The following is a 23,080-nucleotide window of genomic DNA, read 5'->3' as shown; positions in this document are numbered from 1 at the left end:
AACTCAATATTGCAAGCACGGCCTCTCAACGTCTCGGGGACGAAGATTTTTAAGGCTGTGTAGGCCAATTGGACCAAATCCAAAACATGACCCAAAAGGTGGCTGTTTATGCAAAGTCAGCCTTCCGGCGTCCCTTTCGGGAACATTCGGCTATGTCTTGATAAAACAGCATCACCCGACTTCTTTATGATAAAATTAAAATTTGAAATGTATATTTTTTTTTTATTATTATTATTTTTTTTTTGGCTTTTTTAGCAAAAAGTGGGGTTGGACCCGATGAGGGTTGCCTACGTATCTCACATCCGGTGAAAATCAAACCCGCGTAGTTCGGGCGAATAAACTATTTTTGAGAGGACCCTTTTCCATTTTCTATATATTTTTTTTGTTTTATTATTTTTCCCACAACAATCAAATAGACTATTATTCTTCATTCATAACAAACAAACAAATTAACGAAAAACGTAAAACATTCCTTCTTTTTTGAGAAGGTGGGGTTGGACCCGATGAGGGTTGCCTACGTATCTCACATCCGGTGAGAATCAAACCCGCGTAGTTCGGTTAATCAAGGATAAGTAGATGAACTAACTTTTTTTTTTGAATTTGAAAGAACTACTTTAAAAGAAGAAAGGAAGTATATTTTTATTTTTGTTTGATTTTCTTTTTAAAAGAAACACTTCTAAGATATATTTTTGAATTTCATTTGCTTCTTTTTTTTTTATTCTAAAGAAGAAGAAGAAAATATTTTTTGGAATTTTACCTTTAATAAAAGAAATGCTTCTAAAATATTTTTTTTTTCTGAATTTTCTAAAGAAGAATCAAAATATTTTCGGATTTTTATTTATCTATTTTATCTTTTTTGAATTTTGAACTTTCTTTTGAATTTTTTTTTTGGATTATATATATACTTATTTTTGGAACAAATAATAAAACTCTTTTTATTTTTATTTCTGGCATTTTCATAGACAAACAAAATAAAATAAAATAAAACATTTTTTTAAAAAAAAAACAAACTCTTTTTCATTTTCATTTAATGGCAAAACAAACTATTTTCTTTAATATTTTTTTAAAAAACAGACAGAACAATGGTGATTTTTTTTTCCTTTGCTTTTAATATAACAAACTAACCAGACATTTTTTCATTTTTAAAATTTCGGCAGAGGTTCGACTCTACTCGGACTTCTATGCTGTTATTTTCTCCTCTTTTTCACGATTTATTTTTAATCTGTGGAAAGTAATGAAAACATACAAAATCTTTTTGAATTTTCATGCTTTGTTTTATTTGTAAATTTTTTTATTTATTTATTATTTCTTTCAAAAATGGGGCATGGGAGACATAACGATTTCCAAGACTTCTTGGATTCCGCAAATGCTCCCCATGCGCTTTTCCCAACATATGAAGCGTGGGGGACATATGGGAATTCCAAGACTTCTTGGATTCCACAAATGTTCCCCATGTGTTTTCCCAAAAAGCAAGCGTGGGGGACATAGGGAATTCCAAGGCTTCTTGGATTCCACAAATGTTCCCCATGCTTTGATTAAAATAACATCATGCTGGAAATGACCCAATGACCCATACGCCCTTGACTAAATACAACATGTAGCACATAGGATGCCGAAAGATTGTCTATTATTTTCAGGTTGCTTGTCCTAGACGGACCCAACCCCTGTGTTGAGTCCCCTAAGTCAAATGCACATGATGCAAATAAACGTTCCTACTAGGGATCCGGCATGTGGCTTTGTTATACTAGGTTCAGACCTGGGTGTTTGTTCTAGACCTGGCTTACCCGAGCGGACAGCTCGAGCCGAGGGGGGCAGCGTACCGGGAATACAGAAGCTTCGCCGGCTTAGCAACTTGTCCGAACCTCGTTCTAAATTGGGATTTGACACTATACAGAAAAGAAGTCGTACGAAGTACACCCTTCTTCATGATTTAGAAGACTCAGAAAGGATATGGGTTTCGGCACAGTTTATATACAGTTCACATAATATCAAAGCGGTAAAAGCACCATCTAGCACATTAGGCTCAAAACATGTAAAAAAATCAGATAAAGCCAAATATAACAATTTATCTAAGCTCGAATTTCTAACCCTAAACCAGTGGTTCTGGGTTTGTCCCCAACGGAGTCGCCAGAGCTGTCACACCTCCTTTTTCCGCGCCCGCGGGGGCGCAGGGGAGTTTTTTCCAATTAAAGGACAATTGAAACGGGATTCGTTTAATTATTTCAGAGTCGCCACTTGGGAGATTTAGGGTGTCCCAAGTCACCAATTTTAATCCCGAATCGAGGAAAATAATGACTCTATATTACAGTCTGCGTACCAGAAATCTAGATAAGGAATTCTGTTAACCCGGGAGAAGGTGTTAGGCATTCCCGAGTTCCGTGGTTCTAGCACGGTCGCTCAACTGTTATATTTGGCTTATTTATCTGATTTTTAATACAATATGAATTTATGTGCAAATTTATCTTTTAACCGCTTTACTATTATTGTTTTTAGGAGAATGGGAACATCGCTTAAAACACGTCTTTGGACTGCGTCACATGAAATGCACCCACAATCCGGAACGCATTTTATTTGATGTTTTGAGATTTGGATTTGGGTCGCATGAAATGCACACCCGAGCTTAAGAAAGTAAATTATTAAACACGCGCCTAAAGAGACTATCGCGTTATTATTTTGCGGAGGCCGTGAAATTCGCTAAACAACCCTCCTGAATTCTAAGTAATTTTAAACAAGTATTTACTGAGGGCCCCGCAATTTGTATTTTTATTCGGCGAGGCTCATCTCATTCTTATTTTTTCTTTTTAAGAATTTGCAACATCATGGAAATGCATCTCGGGCCACGCCACAATCAATGCGCCCGTGACTAGAGACATATTTCGACTCCGTTGAGATTTGGATTTGGGTCACATAAATGTGCACCCGAGTTTAGGGAGATAACATTATTAAAGGTGCGCCTAAAGCAACTAGCGCATTATTATTGTTTTTTGGGGTAAGGCCGTGAAATTTGCTAAACGGCCCGTCCCAGAATCTAAGTATTTGATACATATATTTTGTGAGGGCTCCGCAATCTGTATATTTTTCCGGCGAGGCTCGTCTCATTTTATTTATTTTATTATTATTTTTTATTCATTTTTTTTATAATTATTTATTTATTTCTTTAAAGGATGCCATTTCTACGCCTTTAACAATACTAAACTTATGGCCTCTGTACAACTAAAATCTCATAACTTGTCAAGATTTAATAAAAGAAGCTAGGGGAATGAGTGTTTCGGGCGTAGTAACAACAGGTACTAATATTAATTTTGTCCAAATAAACTAAGACAATAATAACATAACACATTGAACGTAAATAATAACAATACTAATCTTGGGACTACTAATACAACTAAATCAAATGACATCAAGTAATCAATAATATCATAACACAAAAATGAACTAAAATGCATACGGTGAAACATAAGCAGAAAATTATCATATCAATTGATATATTGCAACTTCAAACATTGAACGTAAAATTTCTTTAATCCAATACATCGAGGCTTACTAACCTGCATAAACAGAAACGCATAGAGCCATGGACCGAACCCCTACAGCGACTTCAACGAACAAACTCGACGCGCCGGACCTCGACGAACAAAACAACCTCACCGGACTGAAGCAACGACTGAGCTACTCAGCAACGCAGCGACGCAGCAACAGCTGCTGTATTTTTCGACGCAGCAACTGTTGCGTGAAGCCGCGACAAAAGGGGTCGTTGGAGGTGATGAAAGGAGCAGCTATGGAGGGTCGTTCGTGTAGTGACGACGCAGCAGCAACTGGGCGTCGTCTGTGGTGGCGTTCGGACGTAAGGTCGAAGAGCTGGGGTCCGACGTGAGAGAGGGTGGTGTTTAGACTGTGTCGTTGGTGGTTTTGGGTTAGGTTTGAGGGTCCGTTTGGTGGTGGTTTTATTTTACAGTAGGGTTTTTCGTTAGGAGCAAAAGGGGAGGAAGATGACGAGCAGTGTACGCCGGGTTTAATGGAGGAAATGCCGGACTGGTTTGGCGGAGCGGGGAGGAGACGGGATGGTCGTGTTTTCCGGCGTTAATGGAGGTGGGCGTTTGGTGATGTTGGGTGTCGGACGGTGGTGATGGGGCTGGTGGTTATTGACGTGGGAAGCCAGGAGGAGGAGGGGTTGCCGGTGGGTTTTTTGACGCGGGGGAAGTCGGGATCCGGTGGTCCAAGGGCTTCCCCGTTTCTGCTTCTTCTTTTCTTTTTTAGGAGGAAGAAGAACAGTAGTCTTTCCAATCTTTCCAAAAGTCCGTCCTTTGGTCCCCGTTTTTTTCAACTTTTTAAAAGCTTTTTTTTTTCTTTTAAAATTTCCCAAATCCCTTTTCGTTGGTCCCCCCTCTTTTCAAATTCTGTCCGTGTTTTTGTAATGCAATGCCCATGAAAATGAGCCCCACGCGTGGTGGGGTTCGAGGCATATGTCCCCCATGCGTGGTGGGGTTCCCCACGTGTCCCGGACACGGTTTATTATGGGCTAGGTCCGAAAATTAGGCTTAAAACCGGGTAGTTTAAACCCGAATATTATTCTTTTGCCCGGACCCGAGAAATAGAAAAACGTTGCTTAACTAGTCCTATGTAAGCAAAATAGCTACTAAAATAAGACTAATTATTTAAAACAAAACTATATTATTTTCCTAATATTTTGTCAAGATTTAAAATAACTACAAAATATTAATAAAACTATTTTTTGTAATTTTCGTTTTTTATATAAAGATAAAATATAAAGTAATATTTTTGTATTTTTCCAAAATTAAAACGACTATAGAATATTAATAAAACTATTTTTTTTTTGTAATTTTTCATTTTTTAATAAAGACAAAAATATGAAGTAATATTTTTTGTATTTTTCAAAATTATAATGACTGCAAACATTAATAGAACTATATATTTTTTTGTAATTTTCGAATTTATATAAAGTACCAAAATAAGGTACAATTTTTTTGTATTTTTCAAGTTTATGAGAGATACATAAACTAAAATTATATATATATTTTTTGTGATTTTCTTTTTTGAAACGAAATAAAGTAAAAATAGTTAAAATTGCTATACTAGTCCTAAATTAGATATTTAAGCTTAAGAACGTAAAAATTCCCGGGGAGGGTCAAAAATCACGTGCTTACAATGGTCTGAATTTAAAATACTAAAGTAGGGTGTTTAAGTGATAACAATAGGACCAGATTTATTACATGACTTAGAAAAGAAGTCTGAATCAGGTTTGCCTACTGATTATAACAGTTGATAATAAACAAAGGCAACTCCAGTTATTACCTAAGGCTTGCCTAAGCGTAAAGCAAGATGTAGTAGTTATTTAGAATTATTGAAAGACGGTTTGGAGCTTATTTTTTACCCTAAGAGCATGATGTTCTAGTTAGATGCAGAGATTATTACCAGTTGTTTTAAACGGGAGAATCAAGTGTGAAATTGTCTTTACCTCTTTTATAATCAGCAATTTACACTAAGTATGAATGCAAGTGCAAATAAGATCCTAAAACATGGTGTCTAAGGTGCATGTATAAAACTCATGATGCAGAATTCCTAGAGCAGGATTTCTAAATGCATATGGCAGGATTGTAGAATTTCCTAAGAGCAAGATTTCTAAATGCATATGGCAGGATTGCAGAATTTCCTAAGAGTAGGATTTCTAAATGCACATGGCAGGATTGCAGAATTTCCTAAGAGCGGGATTTCTAAATGCACATGGCAGGATTGCAGAATTTCCCTAAGAGCAGGATTTTTAAGTGCATAGACATAGAGCATGGATCAATAAATGAGGTGCTGAAGCAAGAAACATAGGTCCTAAGAACATGATTTCTAATGCATTGTATGAATCCTAAGCATGGTTTCTATTGCACAATTAGGAATATAAACCTAATAACATATCTTCTACCCTTAACAAATTATAGCATGCATATTTACCCTATCCTTTTTAACTGACCACCCCAAAACTTATTTACAAATCATTACAGACCATGTGATTGAATTACATAAGTAGAAATGAAAAATAAGAAGTTACAACTATAGGAAGCCTGATTTGGACCTCCTCTCTGAGTTATGTAAAAACTACCTCAAATGCCAATGTTGTTCCATAGCCTCTCTTATATCTGGGTGTGTCAGAGTTCCCTAAGGACCTCAAGGGATCCCGGGCAGTGCTCACACCGAGATTGCATAACCAAATAGAGTGAGTGCATTGTGGAAGGGCCAACCCTTATGTGTCTAAGTTCAGATGGAGCTCTAGGGTCCCAAGGCAAGGCTCACACAAAAGGGGTAGAACCTAGTAGTCTAAGAGTATATGTGAGAGTGCTTGACATAGATTTAAAGTAGTTGAGTTGGAAAACAGTTTTGAAAATAGCATGTTTGAAATAAGTTTGTAAAACAGCAGAAGAGTTGCTTAGTTAAAACAGTTTTTTGAAAGGGAAATGGGATAGGAGCAACAACACTCACAGAACAAATTTAGAGAGTAGTACAGCTTCAATAGTTACAAACATGGAAGTAGGGGTTGGGGACATAGAGGACCCAAATCATAAACACGTAATTAGTCATGAATTAGTGTTAATCAAGTAGATTAGGAGGCATACTAGTTTAGGGACATAAACAGGAACAAGTAGACATGCTGATTTCATTTTGAACAAGGGATGGAAGAATTTTAAGCATGCTGAGTAAAACAGTAAACAAGAAGTGCAATTTAACAGCCTGAGCCATTAAGCCAGTGCAGAAAGAGACAAGGATTGACAGACAAGGGAACACATAGAGATGAGTTGCAGAATTTGAATTAGGAACATACCAGTTAAAGAAGCAAAGTGTAGAAAAAATAAAGCAATCAGAGTTCCACAGTCTAGCCTTGGCTTTCAGCCAGCTAGACAAAGCAGTAGCACAAGTAGTAGAGAAAGAAAAGAGAGTTTAAGTATGTATGTGTGTGTTCTAAACTATTTTTGTTCGTGTGTTTAAAGAAGAGGGGGTAGAGTATTTATAGTTTTTGAAAACAGGCAGTAAAATAAGGTAACAAATACTGACTTATAATAATTATAGAAATAATACAAATTAGAATCAATTAAAGACCCAGACTCCGTTCAATTACGGAGTCACAGTTCAAACGGGTACCAGTTGTATTAAATAAAGAAAAGAATTGCTCGTAAGACTGATTTTACCATAATAAGAATAGTAAAAGCATGTAGCATGTAATAAGGACTAGGTAGAATATTTAAAAGTAAGGAAAGTATAATAACAACATATTGTGCACATAAACAGGTTAGAGTACAATTTGATTATGAAAATTAGTTCAGAGAATCACAAATGATATTGAAAATCACAGGGAATTAGCACTAACTAAGGAAAGTATCACAAAAGTAAGGAAGCAATTTTGAAAAGTCAGTACATAATTACAAGGAAAATACACAAAACAAAAGTTGTAGCTTTAAGGAGATTACACAGAATCACCATAAATTATGGGAACAATCAGTAAAACAAATGGTCGGACCCATAAATGACATGGGTTTGGACAAAATCAAAGAAATCTTAAGAACAAATCAAAACAGGAAGCACAAGAGCATATAGAACACACATAAAGCCCTGAAGGTTCATAATAGTAATGCAAACACACTGCAAACAAATTCAAACTTCGAATCGAATCCAGAAGTATTAGGGTTTCTCTACAAAAAATGAATCGAGCCAAAAGGGAAAACTCAGGTAATGTTTAAACATGCTAAAAATCACAGTAATCAGAAAGAAATCATTTTTGTGCAAAAAGGGTTTTGAACCCTACTTTGGAAAATGAAGAAACTATTTGAAATCGGAGAAACATTTTGAGGAAAACAAGTGAAAACCTTAAGAACCCCATAGATCCATCACAGATCTAAAAAGATCGGAGGATTTTAGCTAGGTTTTTTCAGAAAATAAAAGAGACGAAGAAAAGATCGGTTAAAACTTATGGATACACCTAGATCGAAGACAGATCTAAAGAAAAATGGGGAATCGCAAGGGTTAGGGTTTCAGAGAACCCAAAAAAGATGAGAAAACATTAGATCGTTACTGGTTTTTGCCGGAAAGGCGATGGATTTGACTCGAACAGCCATGGATGGCCGGAAAGTAGCATAAAAGACCATGGATAGAAGTTGAGCAAGGTAAGTACTAGATCTCTTCGATATCTTTCGACGAGATCACAAAAACGGGCAACCAGGAGATGTAGGAGACGGGTATACATCTCAAACAGCCATGGGAGTCCATGGATTGAGCGAGAGTCGAAGAGGATTAGGGTTAGTTTGGGTGGTGGCGGCTAGGGTTAGCTTTAGGTTTCAGAGAGAGTTGGAGAGGAGAGGGGATTCAAGGGCGGCGGATTGTGAGAATGAGAGGGTTTGAGGGGTCGTTTGGGTTAAAAAAGGTAAGAGTGAATGATGGCCATTGATCTTTGTGATCAACGGCCAGGATGAGAATGGGTATGGGTCGGGTAGGATTTAATTGGGCTAGGGTCGGGTTATAATTAGAAATTGGACTGGTAAATTGGGGTTTAATTTGGCTATAATTAAAATCCAAATTTGGCTATAATTTAAATAGCCATTTTTCCTATTTAAATTATAAAAATAGTAAGTGGTTTCTGAAAACTAATTTAAAAGGCTAAAATAATTTATAATAACTAATTAACAATTTAAAAATATAGGATCCAATTTTATGCTTATAAAACATAATTAAACCTTAAAATGGCTAATATTGCAATTATGTGCAATTTAGTTTTAGAAATACTAAATAAAATTGTAATAATATGTAAAAATTACCTTAGCCATACTTTGGCATAAATATAAAGATCCAATAGATGAATTATCAAAACAATAATATTGGAAATACTTATTAGGGATTTTATGGGTAAAAAGGGAGAAAATAAATAAATTTAAAGCTTTAAAATTATGGGAAAAAATAATAAAACACTTGGACATGCTTATATATGCATATATATGCCATTTTGAAGATATTTTTGCATATATAAAAAAATATATAGGGAAAAATTGGGTATCAACAGTTGTCCCTCTTTACCCGGGAAGGATGAACGAGTTATCAGATAAAGATATGATGGCCAATTTTGACCGAGCAAAACGGTTTGGGAAGATATAGGCTGCACCCTGGCTTCTGAGTTGCCTACATATCCCTGGTTTTATAGGAATCAGGCCATATGTAGTTCAGGATCCATCGGCGGTGTATACTGATGAAGCGGTTTCAAGAATGGACGCAATATCTAAGGTCGGGTGAGTAGGCGGTTTACGGGAATGGTTAGGTTTGATATGGCTGTGGGAACTGGAGCGGGATCATCGGTTTGATATACCGATGAATATTGTCTTCGGACGATGAGGATGACGCCCTTAGACCATTATGTCATGGGCCATGAAGTGTATGATAAAGGTTTCACAGGCCATGAAATGATGTTCTCGGGCTATGAGTATGGTGCCCCCGAACCATGACGCCTTTAAATAATGACGTGCAAAAGATTGAGAGAGATCCTCAGGCCATGACATGGTGTTCTTGGGCTATGAAGATGGGGCCTCCGAATGATGACGCCTTTGGATGAGTTGGCGATATTTCAACCCATGAAAGATGCAGTAACATGATGTGGACTAGACAGAGCTTAGTCTTGTGAATTGAAGGGCAGAGCTTAGCCTGTAAGAAAAGCGAGGTAAATGGTGCTTGAAATAGCGCTTAGTTTCGAAGAGAATGGGAGGCAGAGCTTAGCCTCGGAAGGTAGAATGATAGCCTTATGCAAAGATGCGAATGCAGATGGAGGTAGACCTTAACCTCGAAAGGCAGAATGGTAGCCTTAAGCGAGAATTCAGATGGAGATAGCGTTTAGTCTCGAAAGGCAAAATGGTAGCCTTATGCAAGAATGCAGATGGAGACATTGTTTAGTCTCAGAAGGCAGAATGGTAGCCTTATGCAAATTGGAAGGCAGAATGGTAGCCATATGCAAGAATGCAGATGGAGACAACATTTAGTCTCGGAAGGCAGAATGGTAGCCTTATGCAAATTGGAAGGCAGAATGGTAGCCTTATTCAATGCAAATGCAGATGGAGACAGTGTTTAGTCTTGGAAGGCAGAATGGTAGCCTTATACAATGCAGATGTAGATGGAGACATCGTTTAGTCTCGGAAAGCAGAATGGTAGCCTTATGCTGATTAGAAGGCAGAATAGTAGCCTTATGCAATGCAAATGTAGATGGAGATAGTGTTTAGTCTCGGAAGGCAGAATAGTAGCCTTAATGAAGAAACAAAATAACAAATGACAGTGCAGTTTTTCTTAGCTGATAGCAGATTGTCGCGCTGTGATTACTGGGACCATTGTGACTACGGAGCATTACTGGTGTGTGTGGATAGCAAGTATCAATGATTGTAATGGTTCTGAGAATCGTATTCTTCAACAATGTTTGTCCCATGGGCGTATAGTATGTTTAAGGATTACGCAATCCTAGTGCCTGCATTCAAAGAAAAATCACGAGTTTTGTAAGGAAAATGTTAGTTCGTATCCCCGCTGGCTTTTGCTTGACTCGTTCGGCTTTGATATGGTGATATCGTCTGTATTATTGGGGTAGCGTTCCTAAACAAAGCAGTTTCAATAATAAACATGCATGATTTTGCAAAAGTATGACATAAATGTATAATTAAAAAAAAAGCTTTTACATGAACCGACGATTGTGACACAGTTCAGGACATTGCAACCTCTCCTGCTATGGAATTTTGAGGGTCATCCTCAAAATTCTGCCCCAATTTGATCGATTGACGATTCTGACTGCTGCTCGCACGATGATTGGCTGAAATTACTTCGAAATTTTGAGGGTCCTCCTCAAAATTCTTCCCCAGTTTCCAATTGCGCGGGGAAATGAAATTTTTATTGAATTGTGACTGAACCCATAGGGCTGCCTACGTATCCCCTATTAAACGGGAATCAGGTCAGGCGTAGTTCAATTTACGTCATATAAGGAAAGCATAAACATTACACACAGTAATGCTTGACTGCATCCGAATTGAATGGCTTTGGACAGACTTCTTCGTCCATTTCTAAAAGTATGAGGGCTCCTCCTGTCAAAACCCGGTGTACCATGTATAGACCCTACCAGTTGGGAGAAAACTTCCCTTTGGCTTCATCTTGATGCAGAAAAATTTTCTTTAACACCAGTTGCCCTGGTGTGAACTGTCATGGCTTGACTCTCTTGTTAAAGGCTCTGAATATTCTATTATGGTAGAGTTGACCATGGCAGACTGCATTCATTCTCTTTGCGTCTATAAGGGCTAGTTGCTCATAACGACTTTTTACCCACTCTGTGTCGTCGAGCTCAGCTTCTTGTATGATCCTTAGGAAGGAATTTCTACCTCAGGGGGAATGACAGCCTCTGTACCATAAACCAGCATATAGGGGGTTGCCCCAGTTGATGTGCGGACAGTAGTGTGATACCCCCGTGGAGAAAATGATAACTTCTCGTGCCACTGCTTATGCTTCTTTATCATTTTCCTCAATATCTTCTTGATATTCTTGTTGGCGGCTTCTACAGCTCCATTCATCTAAGGCCTGTAGGCCATGGAATTCTTGTGTCTGATCTTGAAAGTTTCACACATAGCTTTCATCAAGTCATTGTTGAGGTTGGAGCCATTATCATTATTGATTGACTCTGGAATCCCGAATCAACAAACAATACGGTCGCGGACAAAGTCTGCCATGACTTTCTTAGTCACTGCTTTGTAAGATGCTACTTTGACCCATTTGATGAAAAAATCTATGGCTACCAGGATAAACCTGTGTCCGTAGGAAGCAGTAGGCTCGATTTGTCCAATAACGTACATTCCCCAAGCAGCGAACGACCACGATGAGCTTGTTGTGTTGAGTTTGCTCGAAGGTACCTTTATCATGTCTGCATGTATCTAACAGCGGTGGCATTTCCGGATATACTAGATGCAGTCTGTCTCCATAGTCATCCAAAAGTAACCAACCCGGAGTATTTTCTTCGCTAAGACAAAATTGTTCATATGTGGACCGCAGGTCCCTGCATGAACTTCCTCTAATAGCTTGGATGCTTCCTTTGCGTCGACACATCTCAACAATCCTAAGTCGGGAGTCCTCCGCTGTAAAGGAAGTTGTTGGACAATCTCCGAAGTGTGCATTTATGAGTAGGATTTGCAAGTTCTGGGTACTCTCCTTTTTCCAAATATTCCTTGATATCATAAAACCAAGGCTTTCCGTCTGCTTCCTCTTCTATATGGGCACAGTAAGTTGGCTGATTATGGATTTTTACCGAAATAGGATCAATGAAATTCTTTTCTGGATGATGTATCATAGATGATAGGGTAGCCAATGCATCGGCGAACTCATTCTAGATTCTAGGAACATGCTGGAATTCCATCTTCGTGAACCTCTTTCTCAATTCCTCTACATGATGCAGATACAGGAGTATCTTGGAGTTCTTAGTCGTCCATTCTCCTCGTACCCGATGTATAAGCAAGTCTGAATCTCCAATCACTAGCAGTTCTTGAACATTCATGTCAATGGCCATTTTGAGTCCTAAGATGCAGGCTTAATACTCGGCCATATTGTTGGTGCAGGGGAACCGGAGTTTGGCAAACACCGAATAATGCTGCCTAGTTTCTGATACTAGGACTGCTCATATGCCAACTCCCTTGAAGTTTGCTGCTCCATCGAAGAACATTCTCCAACCGTCATAGGATTCCGCAATGTCTTCTCCTATACATGATACCTCTTCATCAAGAAAATACGTTTTCAGGGGTTCAGATCCTCCATCCACGGGGTTTTCGGCAAGGTGGTCTGCCAGTGCCTGTCCCTTGACCGCTTTATGAGTTACGTTAACAATGTCGAACTCACTCAACAGGATTTTCCACTTGGCTAGCTTGCTAGTGGCCATGGGCTTCTGAAAGATATACTTCAAGGGATCCATTCTTGATGTGAGATATGTAGTATAGGCACAGAAGTAATGCCTCAACTTCTGAGCTACCCAAGTCAAAGGACAACAGGTGCATTCCAATAGAGAATATCGGGCCTCGTACGGGGTGAAATTCTTACTGAGATAATAAATGGCTTGTTCCTTCCTCCCTGTTTTATCATGCTGCCCAGAACGCAGCTGAAAGCTCCATCTAACACTACAAGGTAGAGTAATAAGGGTCTACCTGGCTCGGGCAGGACTAAACCTGGTGGTGTTGACAGGTACTCCTTGATTCTATCGAAGACCTTTTGGCAGTCATCAGTCCATTTGGTAGCGACGTCATTCTTCAACATCTTAAAGTTTGGCTCACAGATAACTGTAGATTGTGCTATGAATTGGTTGATGTAGTTAAGCCTTCCCAAGAAACTCATCACATCCTTCTTGTTCTTTGGCGATGGTAGTTCTTGAATGGCTTTGACTTTCGATGGATCCAGTTCTATTCCTCGGCGGCTCACAATAAACCCAAGCAATTTCCTAGCAGGAACCCCAAATGCGCACTTTGCAGGGTTTAGTTTCAGGTTGTATCTCCACAGTCTATTGAAGAACTTCCTCAGATCTTCCATGTGGTTGGTGGCCTTTTTGGATTTGATAATAACATCGTCCACATATACCTCTATCTCCTTGTATATCATATCATGGAAAATGGTAGTCATGGCACTCATGTAGATGGCCCCTGCATTCTTCTGGCCGAACGACATCATCTTGTAACAGTACATTCCCCACAGTGTAATGAAATCCATTTTCTTAGCATCTTTTTCATCCATCCAGATCTGATGATAACCAGCGAAGCAATCTACAAATGACAGTTCTCATGCTTGGCGCAATTGTCAATCAGGATGTGTATATTTGGCAAAGGGAAGTCGTCTTTCGGACTGGCCCGGTTGAGATCCCGGTAGTCGACACAGACTCTAACCTTCCCATCCTTCTTTGGTACTGGCAAAATCTCGGCTAACCATGTCGGGTATTCTACTACCCTGAGAACCTTAGCTTTGACCTGCCTGGTGACTTCTTCCTTGATTTTCAAACTCATATCAGGCTTGAACTTTCTGAGCTTTTGCTTTACCTGTGGACGCGTTGGATCGGTTGGCAGTTTATGAGACACAATAGACATACTCAGACCGGTCATGTCATCATATGACCAGGCGAATATGTCTTCATACTCCTTCAGAAATTCTGTGTATTCTTTCTTTTCTGATGGCGATAGGTGAATGTTTATTCGTGTTTCCTTGACGTTTTCTGCATCTCCCAGGTTGACAATTTCGGTCTCGTCCAGGTTGGACTTAGGTCTGCTCTCAAATTTCTCAACTTCTTTGATAATCTCGGCAGGTATGTCATCTTCCTCTAAATCAATGTCCGTTTGTTGCGTTGTCTCATTGCATGTCACAGTCATTGGTTCATCAAGATAAGTAATAGTAATGTTGCATTGGTAAAGTAAGGAGAAAAAACGATAGCAATAAATATCAATTCATAAGAAAAATCAAACATGCTTTTGATAAATTGAATAACTGTTTTGAACATCGAAGATCTTATTGGGCGAATTGAAAAATGCGAGAAGAAAATTATTTAGTAAATAAAAACAGTGAATGATGCTTGTTTTAGCCTTGCTACCCCGAGGCTTATCAGGCTTTGGTTTTCCTGATGGTACAATAATTAAGATGCGCCCCTCTGCTCACAGTCTGTATGGAAGGGCCTTACTTCCTCTCCTCCTTGAGAATAACACAACAGTCCATATCATCGTCCTCTAAAAACAAGTTCTTCACTACTGCAAATGCTTCTTCTTCATCTGACCCATAAATAATGTCAGCCTATTGGAAAGTCTGCTCCAGATGCGGTATTAGCTGCTGTAATGGATAGTAAGGACCGCTCCATGGTGGCGACCAGTTGTTGAATTCTTCCCAAGTGTATTCATATCCCAAACCGAAGGTAGTGCCATGTTTCTTGAGTTTTATGGTTTTAGAGATTTCTTGGAGATTTTTACCGATCCCTTTGCCAGGTTCGTACCCACTCCAACTTAGTATACTCTCAATTTTGCTATCCCGCCATTTTTTTCTCGATAGCATTGACCTATTCAATGTGGTGGTAAGTCTCTCCACCTATCTTCCTTCTTCCTTCAATCGCCGGAATGGTCTGGCGACTGTATATAGTGTTGCTACCGTCGCCGTGAATGATCACTTCCTGGTGATTCCACTAGACCTTTACTGCTTGGTGTAGCGTTGATGCTACGACCCCAGCGGCATGAATCCATGGTCATCCCAGCAACAAGTTGTAAGACGCTAGTACATCTATCACCTGGAAATCCACCTCGAACCAGGTTGGTCCCATCTGTAAGCATAGAATAATCTCGCCAATCGTGGACCTATGAGAACCATCGAAGGCTTTCACATTGATTGCTCCATACTTTATCTCATGCAGCCCTTTACCTAACTTGACTATTACCAGCAGACAAATGTTAAGACTGGAACCTCCATCGATCAGGATTTTGGTGATGAAATAATCTTCGTATTGCACGGTGATGTGCAATGCTTTATTGTGCCCCAGCCCTTCAGGTGGCAGCTCGTCCTCATAAAAGGTGATCTTGTTACTTTCCAGAACTTGTCCTACCATATTAGCCATTTCCCTGCTAGTGATGTTACTTGGTACGTATGCTTCATTCAGCACATTCAATAAAGCATTCTTATGTGTTTCGGAATTTTGCAGCAAAGAGAGAATGGATATTTGTGCTGGCGTCTTGTTTAACTGGTCGATGACCGAATATTCCTTGGCCTGTATTTTCCTTCAAAGGTTGTCCGGACCTGTCTCAATGAAGGGTGGCCGATTGGAGGCCTGCTTGCTTGATTCATCTAGATGTTCAGGGGTATAGACTCTACCAGTTCTCGTCATACCCTATGATGCGACAGTTTCTTCAATCCTAACCTTGCATTCTCTTCTCGCCTTGGATGTATAGTCCTAGGGTACGACATTTGTATATAATGGTGTCATGGTTGACATCGCCTCCGAGATCGGCGCGGCTATCTTCACACCAAATAGAACATGTGCCTTGGGCGGCAAGACTGCAGCCTCAAATGGTGCGGGTGCATTTGCCGAAGACACGAATTCAACCTCAATTGGTGCCAATATCTTTGCGGATGGTGCTGTTTCAAACTCAAGTGGTACGGACAAATTCACCTCAGCATCCTCAAACGGTTGGATCTGGACTATGATTGGATTGAAAGTGATTGTTGGTTTCTTTGGGTCATCACCTTCTGCGATCAACCCGATTGATCCCTCGGGATCCCAGTCATCTTCTATTTCAATCATGTGGATACCTCCACCTTTATGTTCTAGTAGAGGGTTGTTGCGGACATTTGGAGCGGGTTCCTTTGCCACAATAATCTTGTTATCAATCAAAGACTGTATCTTGTCTTTCAAGGAGAGACATTCATCGATTGTATGCCCTTTCATGCCGGAGTGGTATGCACAGGACTTGTTTGGGTTAACCCACTGAGAAGGATTCTCAGGGGCCGCAACAGGGATGGGGGTGACATAACCAGCAATTTTGAGCCTCTCATACAGCTGGTCGATGGGTTCAGCGATGGTTGTGTACTGTTTTGGAGGCCTGCGATCAAACTTAGGTCGGGGTCTAGAGAAGTTTTGGCATGCATGGAGTGATTGATAGTGGGATGGTTGAGCATTATAAGTTTGGTAGACATGAGCGGGTTGGGAGTATCTGGGTGAAGTAGGTTGATATGTAGGAGGTTGAGATGACTGATAAGTGGGTGGTGGAGCTTGGTATGAAGGCGAGGGTGCTTGGTAATTTGGAGTTGGCTGGTATGTGAGTGGAGGTGTTGGGTAAGTTTGGTATTTGAGGGGAGACTTGGTCCTTTGTGCAACCATCACGACCCCTACATCCCTTTTCTTGGACACACCACCGGACTGTAAAGCCTTATTTGTAGCTTGCAAGGCCTCAAAGTTTGTAACCATACCATTTTTGATAACTTCTTCAATTCTTTCACCCAATTTTATAATGTCGGAGAACTTGTGGTTCTCAATCATCATCAACCGCTCATAGTACGGCGGCTCTTGGTCCCGAACAAAGAACTTGTTCATTTGCTCCTCTTCTAAGGAATCTTTGACCTTAGCAACTTCGGACCTCCAGCGAGTAGCATACTCGCGAAATGTTTTTGTGGGCTTCTTCTTCAAATTTTGAATATAGAACACGTCTTGTGCATTCTCTATATTAAACCTAAATCTGTCCATAAAGTCAGATTCCATGCCTACCCAGCTTGACCAATTCTTGGGATCATGGCTGATGTACCAAGATAATGCATCTCCTTTCAAACTCCTCATGAATAGCTACATGCGGATTCTTTCATCCTTCCCTAGTCCAACCAACTTGTCGCAATATGTCCTCAGATGGACCCCTGGATCACCCGTGCCATAAAACATCTCGAACTTAGGAGGTTTGTACCCCTCGGGTAGTTCAACATTAGGCTGTATGCAAAGATCCTCATAGTTCAGCCCTTTGATTCCTTTGCTTCCTTCAACGCCCTGAATCCGGCTGGTCAGATTCTTAAGTTTCTCGGCCAAGTTCCTAATAAGCAGACCCTTCTCATCAAACTCAGGTGTGCATGAGATACGCTGGGTAGAGTGTGGCATGGTCTCCACGTAGATACGAGTGTTATTGTAGCCTGGTGTATCGGTGTGGAAATGGTCGTTTGTGGAGTTCTGGAGTAGTGGAGTGTTATTTGGGGTATGGCAGGTGTTAGATTGGTTCTTTGGTGGACCGGTGTGATGGTGAGGTACGGGATGATTCTGCTGTTTTGGGATATTTTGAGGAGGTGTAGGGTTTTGAGTGTTGGGGACTTGACATCTGGGTATTGAGGGAAAATGACAGGTTTGCCAGATTTCAAACCCGATCGAGCTCTTCCTGGAATTTCAACAGTTTCCGTTCAAGTTGTGACACATTCTTGTTTGGAACCCGAATACCCTGGCTATCAGTGGCCTCTACCCGTTCAGCCGTGTTTTCTTTCCTAATGTTGTTCAAATCTTCCATCTTGCCTTTGTTCTTGCCTTTGATAGGACTAAGAGGAGGAGTGGGTGGAGGGCCCCTGGATCTTGTGAAATAAGATGATGATGCTAGAGTGCACGAACTAACCTTTAGGGGAGGGAATAAATAAACAATAATAAAACAAAAGGTAATCAAGTCAGTGAGCATTATAAAAAGTATTGCAATATTTAAACACATAATGTGGGAATGTAAAATGTGTCCTAATTTGGGAACCTCTTTGTGCCCGAGGTAGGCCTAGCGACAAATTGATTTGGAGAACTTGGAATGCTAAATGCCTCATTTTATTGATAGAAATATACGAATCCTAAAACGACACTAAATAAGCAAGGAAATAAAAGTCACTAATGGTCATTGGCCTTATTACATTCATAAAGAGAAAAAGTAAATTCCTATCTACTTGGTCCCAGAAGGACCTTCCTCAGGTTGAATGCTCTTATTGATCAAATCCTACAGCTCGCGTAGGCTCACTAGTAAAAATGCCTTTGCCAGGTGTTCTCCTTCATTTCCTTCAGCGTTCCGGTAGTCGGTGACTCTCTTCCTCACTTTTCCTTCTAATTCTAGCAGACTCTATTCTACATATTCCAACTTTTCGCTAGCTTTGGTGGCCCTCTCTTTCCACTCATTGATATTTTCATTTGATGGAAGACTCCTCCACCAGTCTAGCAAGAGTGGGGGCGTTCTAACCATACTGAAACTGGGGACCTCGTACTTCATTTTCTGCAAAACAAAAGGGTTAGACCCTACCCCCCCCTCCGGACTCGACTATTTATACATCAACAATTAGTATGAAGCATTTAGTTCTCCAAATAAATGCACAGAACGTGATGATGTCCGTTTGGGTTTTAGGGAAACCTAGTGGACTTTTGGACAAGGCTATCTTAAAGGATCATTATATCGACAACATAACTGACCCAGCTAGGTTTGACCATGATGCATACACAATTTAAACAGAAGGTTTCTATGGGGTTTTAGACTGGTATCCTTGAGCGGACAACCCAAGGGGGGAGGGCATGGAACTATCGACTGCACCGCTGATCGACTAGTTTTACCGCAAATAAGACTTTCTGAATTTAGGGGTAATGATATAGGAAGAGCACAACCACTCATCAAGCGTTGCTATAGTATTTGTTTAGCACGAGTGGAGTATGACGTTGATCATGATTATGCAATAATTAAAGGCATGTTAAAATGTATTTGCATGTTAAGAAAGCGATAAATACAGTAATTTCATAAATTTAAAGCAGTTATAAAGGAAGGACACACGAAAAGATATGTCAGTTTTGCTTTTAAAGAAGAAATTGAACGCTTAAAGAAAATAAAGAGGTAATTGCACATAGGGTACAAAAACAATCTGTAATGGAAAGAGCTTAAAGTTCCCCAACGGAGTCGCCATGTTGTCACGCTTTCCTCCGCAAAATCGAGTTCATGACATTTTTGGTTGGGACAACTCTTTCCTTTTGGGAAGGGGTTCTTGCAATTTTGGAGAGTCGCCACCTAACGATTTAAGGTGCGCTAGGACACTTATGGGGTTCGTTTATAACTATGGTTTGGTAACCAGAGATAGGGTAAGAGCTTGAAATTATCCTAAGGGGAAGGTGTTAAGCACTCCTCAAGATCCATTACTGTGGTTCCCGGCCAGACAGTTTTTGTGAATGTGTGCAATTAGCAAATAGACAAGTAGGGCTCAAATAATAGGGGATTTAAGTTCAAGTACACAAGTATTTGTAAACAATTAGCGAAAGGCGAAATTATGAAAAAAGAATTACAATCTAAAGCATGATTATAAATGTAAAGGGGGTGTCCTAGGTTTGTATATAATATGGATCACATCAATGCAGTACCCGGTATGACACTCCTCAAAAGAGGGGCTACACGTGGTATTAGTGCACCGGTCATCATATCCATATCTACCCTTTCCCGCCCGTGAAGGTATTTAATGCGAGGGTGGGACAGTCTTCCCTACTGCATGTTGCTATCCGTCCCTTCCTATCAGTCTCGAAGGAATTTGGGACTACTATCCTATAAGGAGGTGGTTCTAGGCAGACACTCAGGTTTAAAGGCAAAATACTAAGCCACAAACAAGAACATATAAGACTGTATTTAGGGGGAAAATAAGGAAACAAGTACTAACTTATCATAATTATAGAAATAATACAAATTAGAATCAATTAAAGACCCGGACTTATCAAATGACTACTTTTTGTTGCTTTTAAACTACGTTCGGCCTTATTCTTGTCATCACAAGATTCGTAGGCATCCATAAGGTTCGGTCGCACTAAATAAAATGTTTCGTAACCTCACAAAGCCAAGAGTGGGGTGGTTTTCTTAGAAATTCCATCTCAAACAGAAAAAGAAAAAAGAGAATCAAATTCCCTTGTTTTAGAAATTTTGGCAAAGTTTTTAGAATGGATTCCAAAAGTTGAAAATATTTTAACCCAGTTGTCTTAGTTATTTTGAGCCTTTATGATATCCTTTCTTTCTAACGTTGTCCAAAAGCCATATTACAGTCCAAAAAAGACCTCCTAGATAATCTTTGAGAGTGCCGAGCTAGACATGCCAGGAGCATATGATGTTTTTACTTTGGCCAATGCCTTGTCATCTAAAGAATCAGAGGAAATAAAAAGAAAAAGAACAAGAACAAAATGAGAGTCTTATCGGTAAAAACCTTCGTAGGCACCATAAGGCGACGGTAAGTTGAGAGAAAGGACAAAATGAGAGAGGCTTGATGGTGAAAACACTTTGGGCACTATAAGTCGAATAAGGAACGTGAATCAGATAGGATAATCGGAGCATTGAAGCACAGTTTCACGACTCAAAGGTACAACAAGAGTTGAACATTAGACTTGCTTGACAAATTAGGCCACTTAATCCAAAGGTGCATGTCATGGTCATTAGAGTTGGTATCCACATCTGATAAGTTTCTACTTTGTAGTTTTCTTGCTAAGAATAATCTATTTCCATTGTCCTTTACTTTGTTCCTTTTGTCTTGTTTACTTCCTCTTCCTGAGTCTGTTTGGTCAGAATAAGTGAGAAATTACTTCAAAATTTGCCACCAGCTTTCCAATTGCACAAAACGGAATCTGACTAGCACCTCAAAGTGGACTAAGTCGAGAAAGAACAGTATGCGTACTAAGTTGGTAACAATCAACGTGCTTTGGGATTCATGTGAAATGCAAAGGTTCAATAAATGTCTATTCATGAGCACAATGCAACAGATAGAGGGATTTGGGCCTTAAACGGATCAGAGGTATTTTCTATGATAAGGGTGACAGAGAAAGTGGTTAGTCAATAAACAAGCAAGGACTTTCGAGTTGAAATCAAAGTTATCATGGGAAGTGAAGGAGAAATCACCCTCAAAGTCAAGGCCACAAACCATCCACCATGTTTAAACTCACAAGTTTTCTTTGTTTGAAATAGAGACGAAGACTATGTCCAAATCAAAGCTTGGAAGCATGAATTTTTTCAAGTGTCATGCGTAAATTTTGTCAGTACAAAGGTGGTTTGAGAAGGGGAAAGAAAATTTGTTCGATCTGCAGGAACCCTCAATGAGTAAAGCATGGTTCAGGGGCAAGAAATTTTGTTCGTTCTGCAGAGATCCTCCAGGAAGAGAGCATGGCTCAGGTAAGTTCATTCTCGGCTTTTCAGGACCGTCCTGGATAATGGAATTTAGTTTCAAGTTTTCAGGACCCTCTTGGATAATAGGATTTAGTTTTAAGTGTTCAGGACCCTCTTGGATAATGGGATTTATTTTCAAGTTCTCAGGACCCTCCTGGATAATAGGATTTAATTTAATGTTCTCAAGACCCTCCTGGATAATAGGATTTAATTTAAAAAATTTAGGACCCTCCTGGATAATGGGATTTAATTTTTAAAGTTCTCAGGACCCTCCTGGATAATGACATTTATTTAAGTCTTTAAGACATTCATAGATAATAAGATTTAGTGTAAGTTCTACCTTTAGAAAATAGAATTTAGCTTTGAAGTTTTCACTCTTAAGATGAGATTTAATTTTAAATTTTCAGGTCCCTCCTGTATAATGGGATTTAGCTTTTAAAGTCTTAGAGCTCTTTTGGGTAATATGATTCGATTAACACTCACAGATGTTCCCAGTACCAAATTGGGGCAGAAAAGTTTCTTTGTTTTGTCTATTTTGTTGTAATAGCAGGCGCCCACTTGGAAAACAAGGGAATACATTTCAAGTTTTGGTGTCAGGCGCCCACCTGGAAAACAAGGGAATACATCTCAAGTTTTGGCATCAGGCGCCCACCTGGAAAAACAAGGGAATACAATTCAAAGCGTAAGCATCAGGCGCCCACCTGAAAAACAAGGGAATTCATCTCAAGGTTTAAGCATCAGCCACCCACCTAGAGAATAAGGGAATACATTTCAAGTTTTGGCATCAGGCACCCACCTGGAGAATAAGGTAACACATTTCAAGTTTTGGCATCAATCGCCCACCTAGAGAATAAGGGAATTCATTTCAAGTTTTGGCGTCAGGCGCCTACCTAGAGAACAAGGGAATAAATTTCATGTTTAAGCATTAGGCACCCACCCGGAGAACAACAGAATTCATTTCAAGTTGCGGCATCAGGCGTCCACCTGAAAAATAAGGGAATACATTTAAAGTTTAAGCATCTGGCGCCCACCTAGAAAACAAGGGAATACATTCCAATTTTCAGCAGCAGGTGCCCACTTAGAGAACAAGGGAATTCACTTCAAGTATCAGTAGCAGGTGCCCACCTGTAGAACAAGGGAATTCATTTCAAATTGAAGCATCAGACGCCCACCTGGAGAACAAGTGAATTCACTTCAAGTATCAGCAGCAGGCACCCACCTAGAGAACAAGGGAATTCATTTCAAGTTGAAGCATCAGGTGCCCACCTGGAAAACAAGGGAATTCATTTCAAGGTTTAAGCAACAGGCGCCCACTTGGAGAACAAGGGAATTCATCTCAAAGTTGAAGCATCAGGCACCCACCTGGAAAAAAAGGGAATTCATTCCATGTTGAAGCATCAGACGCCCACCTG

This window comes from Nicotiana tabacum, chromosome 11 (assembly GCF_000715075.1).
Source record: "Nicotiana tabacum cultivar K326 chromosome 11, ASM71507v2, whole genome shotgun sequence".
Lineage (NCBI taxonomy): Eukaryota > Viridiplantae > Streptophyta > Magnoliopsida > Solanales > Solanaceae > Nicotiana > Nicotiana tabacum.
This window is presented reverse-complemented; position numbering follows the sequence as displayed.